Below are 5,626 nucleotides of genomic sequence, written 5' to 3' on the forward strand. Positions count from 1 at the left end.
CAGGACGCAACATGAGTCAGTGTCGTCCCCTTGATGCGCTGGCCAGGCTGTCGGGAGGTCGGGTCACCTAGGTGCATCCCTCAGATACAGACACTGGGCCCCAGCGCGTGTGGGGTTGACCCATGAGGGCGAGAGGTGGGTTCAAGTCCACCTGGGGAGCCCCACGTGTCCACCCACGCCTGCTGCCCAGCATGCCCCTCGCCTCCCAGCATCCGAATGTTAATAAAGGTTGGTAGAGGCAGGTGGGTTCCAGGAGTGGGCAGGGTTCCCCGCGACATTGAGCTGTCTGGGAATGGACCGGAATTGCCCAGGTGTCCTGCTGTCCACGTTGAGAATGATCCCTGGCATGATTCTGGGGTGCTGGGGAAAAGGCAGGGTCAGTCCCCCTCCTCGGCTTGGCCTCTGCTGGAACTCTCCAGCATTCCTGTGTCAGCCTGACATGATGAAGGTTTGGAGGCTCCTTGTGCAGGGATGGCCTCAAGTGCCCACGCCCTCCACATTTGCGGATTTGTGGGGAGAGACCTGTGCAGTGGGGTGAGTCTGAGCACCGGAACAGCAGTGCGTTGAACACAGAATACAGCAACACGCTGATTCTGATGTTTGGGTCCCCTTGACGCTGTTGTGTGTCCCGGGCCCAACAGCCCCTGTGCCCAGAGGCGGTGACTAGCTGAACCAGCCGGTGTGCACGTGGGTCGAGCCACCAGCTCCACCAGGCCATCTGAGCTCATTCTAGATTCCTGAATGGGGACCATGCGTCACATGGACTGTGGCTGTCCTGGGTCCTGGTCCCCAGCGAGGCTGTGGGGCAGACGAGTGGCCTGCCTGTGTAGGGGCCTGGTTAGCAAAAAGAAGTTACTTGAAAACCCCGGATATAGGGGCGGGCCAGGCCAGATAGCCCTATTCAGTCAGAGGGGTGTGCATATATTAACTGTGGTAGGTTGAAATCCGATTGGCCACCTGTGTGTGGGCCGGGCTCCACCACCACTATAAAAGATGGTCTGTGAGGCTGGAGTGGGGAGGTTTTTTTTTTTTTAGCAAGAGCAGCGGCGCCACCACAAGCGGCGCCGCCCCGTGCACCGCCCAGAGCAGCAGCAGCAGTGGCCGGCGCCGCTGCCAGTGACGCCGCCCTGAGCCAGAGCATCAGCAGCAGCAACAGCAGCAGCGCCGCCGCAAGCAGCCACGCCACCTCGGGCAGCGCCGCCATCAGGAGCAGCCTCTCAGGAGCCAACGGTGCAGCCACACCGGGAGTGGGTCTGTGGTATGGTGAGGGTGAGGTAGGGAGCCTCCAGGAGGGACCCCAGCGACTGGGAGGCGGTGGTCCCCAGCAAGACTCGGGCACCTACCGGTCAGTTTGGTTTCTAATGCAGGTTGGTTTCTAATGCAGGTTGGTTTCTGATGCAGTTTGGTTTCTGATGCAGTTTGGTTTCTGATGCAGGTTGGTTTCTGATGCAGTTTGGTTTCTGATGCAGTTTGGTTTCTGATGCAGTTTGGTTTCTGATGCAGTTTGGTTTCTGATGCAGTTTGGTTTCTGATGCAGTTTGGTTTCTGATGCAGTTTGGTTTCTGATGCAGTTTGGTTTCTGATGCAGTTTGGTTTCTGATGCAGTTTGGTTTCTGATGCATGGCGCGAAATAAAACTTTGCTTGATTTTCGCTTTGTATCAGTCTCGTTCCTTTGATCACGGACCCTAACACCTGCCACATGAGTACCCAAGCCTCGTGACCTTTGGTATATGCAGACTACGTCTGCCATAGATCTTTGGGGCATTTCAAAGAGGCTCATTGCAATTAATTCCTCTCTGTTGGGGAAATAGCGAACTCGAGACATGGAGGGAGAGAGAGGAGCTCACAGTGTGCCCCACCCCTAGCCAGGGCCTGCTTTCCTGAGGTCACGGGATGATGGTCGCTCTGCTGTCAGCACCTGGAGGGAGACCACAGAGGCGTTTATAGCTGGAACCTGACCCAGCACGTGTTCCACTTACCTCTGTGGGAAAACCCATTTGTCCTTGCCCACTGCCGCTTCCCTGGGACAATGTGCGAGATGCTGGACAGGCTTCAGGATAGCCAGATGTCCCCGGGCCTGCAGGTGCCAGTCCTGGAGGATGGTTTTGGAGGGATCATGGTGCCCTGAGGCTTGGGGGATCCGTGATGGAGGCTCTGTCTGTGCCGTAGGCCCGGGAGACCTTCCTGGAGGAGCTGGGATGCCAAATTGGGACTGAGTGCATGGGCATCTCCAGGCTGCTCTAACACATCACCGTGTGTTGGGTGGCTTCAACGACAGATGTGGTCTGTCCTGCGACTCTGGAGGCTCTTCGACTCTGGGAAGTCAAGGTGTGGGCGGGGCTGTGCTCCCTCTGGAAGTCACGGGGGAGGGTCCTTCCTGCCTCTCCAGCTTCAGGGACAGCCAGAGGCCCTGGCGACCCCTTGGCCTGGTGACCTTCCCTTGGGCCCCCACATCCCTCAGCACGCGACCTCCTCCCCATGGCTGAGAGGACACTGCCTCCAGATTTCCCTCTTCTCACGGGGGCACCGCTCACTGGATTGGGGCCCACCCTAACCTGGCACGGCCCACCCTAACCTGGCGCGGCCCACCCTAACCTGGTGTGGCCCACCCTAACCTGGTGCGGCCTCCTCTTCATTCGGTCACATCCACAAGGACCGTATTTGCAGAGGACGGACGTCCTGAACTTCCAGATGGACCTGAACCTGGGGAGATGTTGTTAACACAGCGTCCTGCCCCTCCCTGCATGTGGAAGGGGAGCAGAGGGAGAGTGGCTGGCACCCCGAGAAGGTGTACCCTTTCGTTCTCTGAGAGCTTTGGGCCATGGATCTCTCTAGAAGGCCATCAAATAGGGAGATACGGGATCACCGGTGAGCTTTTCTCTTCAATGTAGAGGAAGCAGCTCAGTGAGTCCTGGCTTCTGACACTGGGCTCACGGGGCACGGGCAGGGCCAGAGTCTGCCGGGGCCTCAGATCAGCCGCAGGAGCTCTGTGCCCCTCCCCCCGGGCCTCTGCGGAACCTCAAGGAGACAGGCGGACAGGAGCTGTGCCCGTTTTCAGGCAGAGTCAGCCAGCAGAAAAGAGGACAGTGGGCTTGGGGGTTCGGGGGCCTCCTGGCATCACTCCTGTGTGGATCACTCCTGTGTAGATCACACACTGTCCTGTGTGGGTCACAAATAAGGGGGGTCACTGAAAAGAGCAGCCTTGGCTTTCGTGTTCCTCACACGGAGTCTCTTGAAGCTGATCAGGGGACCCCGACGTTCCCAGGGTCCACATCACATCCGCATGAGGAAAACCCACAGACACACTTCCCATCACGTGTGAAGCTGCTCTTTTAAATCCCGTGAATGTTCCCTTACCTGCAGACCGCAGTGCCTCGGAATTTCTCTTTTCTGACAAAAGGTGAATGAGGAGTAAGACTGTGCAGCATCGGTGGGGGGGTCGTGTGTGTTTCAGGAGGGATAGGAAGTTCGGACTGGCAGCGGCCTATGGTGTCAGTGTGTCTGGGACCGAAGGAGCAGGTGTGGAGAGATAGAGTTTGTGTCTCGCACTAAGTGCAAAGGCCCGGGAGCGCTGGCTCAGGTTGGGGAGAGGCATGCACAGGAAGGCGGGTGCCGTGCTCTGTCCACAGGCGCGTCCTGGGTGTATGAAGAGATGCAGGTGCTGGTCTTCTCTGCTCCATGCGGCTCTTTCCGTGAAGCAGCCGCAGCCATGAGCTCTGTAGGGCTGCCTCTGTGAGTGTCAACTGTCTTGGTCAGGAAATTACCAGAAAACCTCGACAAGGCCTTTGCTGCTGTCACAGCTGTTTCATCGGACAGCTTGAACCTACTTTTCCACTGTGGTGCCTGGTCCACACAACGCCGTGTCCCCACACGCCCACTGCCCCATGGTGATGGCGCCATTGCCAGCCCGTCAGACATCAAGTGGCTGCTTTTCTGAAGATCCAGACAGACCCCAGAGGGACACCGAGCAGGGGGGACTTGCTGTAACGATGCCATCCCCTTCTGTTTCCAGACAGCAACTTGAGGGGACAGATACAGTGAAGGGACGAGGTCACCCCTTTCCATTCCTCTCGTGAAATCTTTGTGTAGGTGGTCGTGAGGGTCCCTTCCAGACCCCTCCCATGAGTGACTTGTTTTAGGAAGGGCTTTGCCCAAAGTTGAGCGTGTGGAAGGTTTCCGTGAATATGTATCAGAAACATAAATGAGTGAGTGACAAGTTTTGAACTATATTGGCTCACTCATGTAAAACTGCATGCATAACAGAAAGCTAGATGAGAAAAAAAAAGGATTATTCTCATGAAATACACAATTCTCTCTCCAATGTGCCATGTGGTTTCCGAGCGCCATGGAAATGCAAGCCTGTTTGTTGTCTGGGCCAGTTGGAGGGGGTGGGTGGGCGCCCGAGCATGTCACAATATATGGAGTAAATGACCATCTTCCTACGATTCCGCATAAGGAAGTGTAATCAGTATTAAAATTACACTGACTATAAAACTTGTCTCCTTGGCCCAGAAGGCTTCTAGGAATCCTGGAAGGTGCCGTGGCTGCCCAGGGAGCAGGCTGTGGGCTCGGCGTTGCTGCGTACGGGGTGAGCGGACTTCTTCCCGGAGCGTTCTGGGGTGAGAGCATTTTACATATTAGGTCACATGAATCAGTCACAAAAAAATGAGTGGCTTTTCACTTCCTTGCAAGAAAAATTTATTTGGTTTTCAGTGGCAAGAAGATGTCACCAGACACAAGGCATGTTGCTTCTTATGACTTGTCATCGCAGTAATCCACCAGCATATGAAGGACCGAGAAATGGCCGGCGGCAACGACCTGGCCGTTCCTGCTGCCGCCTTCCTGTGTGTCATTTCCAGATGACTGGTTTGTCCACTGCGGCTTCACCACCTGGAAGGCTTGGGACTCGCCGTGGCCAGATGAGAGTGGCCATCCTGCTCCTTCTCTCCCTCAGGGGTCCCGCCACAGAGGGGGAGGGGGTGGCCCTTCGGGCCCTGGGGGTGCTGCCTGGCCCCGTCCGCTGGAAGTCTAGTTTATCTGAGAGATCCATGTGCCCAGAAGCCACGTGAGGAAAGACCGTGACATTTGACCGTGTGACACTTAATGTTCCTGACTGTCGAAAGCGTACCACTCAAGTTTTCCAGAGAAAAATAGGCACTTGGGGAAAATGTCTTTACTATATTGGACAGTGCTTTAATAAGTAAAGTTCTTTTTAGAATCAATGAGAGGAGACCAGGGGCTCATATTGGTGCAGACGGCGGGGCGGGGTAGTTGAAGAAGCAATGGCTTCAGGCACCCGCGGTTCACGGAGAAGGGTTTTAGCTGCTTGAGCCGACTTCCAAAGGTGCTCACGTGCACTACGACGCCGATGAAAACCGTGATGCACCCTTTCTCTAACTGGGTTGGCAGGGAGGAAAAGGGGGTGCGGGATGCGGAGGTGTGGGGCTGTTGGCCCTTGTGCAGGTGGCTGGTGGAGGTTTACGGTCAAAATTCCGGAGGTCATTTGACAGCGTCGGCTATGGTGCTGTGGACACAGCCCGTGGTCCCACAGCACCTCCAGAAACTTACCCCGCAGGTGCTCCCAGGCAGCCGTCTTCACCAGCGGGTTCTGATCACTGGAACTGG

At 56.3% G+C, this 5,626-nt stretch overlaps 1 long non-coding RNA gene across 1 annotated transcript; it reads left to right on the forward strand.

Moving 5' to 3' along the window:
- Window positions 1-3,255: 3,255 nt before the first annotated feature.
- Window positions 3,256-4,766, forward strand: LOC123927184. Its single transcript, XR_006815370.1, has 3 exons — window positions 3,256-3,401; window positions 4,514-4,620; window positions 4,715-4,766. It is a non-coding gene; the product is annotated as an uncharacterized LOC123927184 (long non-coding RNA).
- The last annotated feature ends 860 nt before the right edge of the window (window positions 4,767-5,626 follow it).

The sequence above is a fragment of the Meles meles genome, chromosome 16, assembly GCF_922984935.1.
Source record: "Meles meles chromosome 16, mMelMel3.1 paternal haplotype, whole genome shotgun sequence".
NCBI classification, from domain to species: domain Eukaryota; kingdom Metazoa; phylum Chordata; class Mammalia; order Carnivora; family Mustelidae; genus Meles; species Meles meles.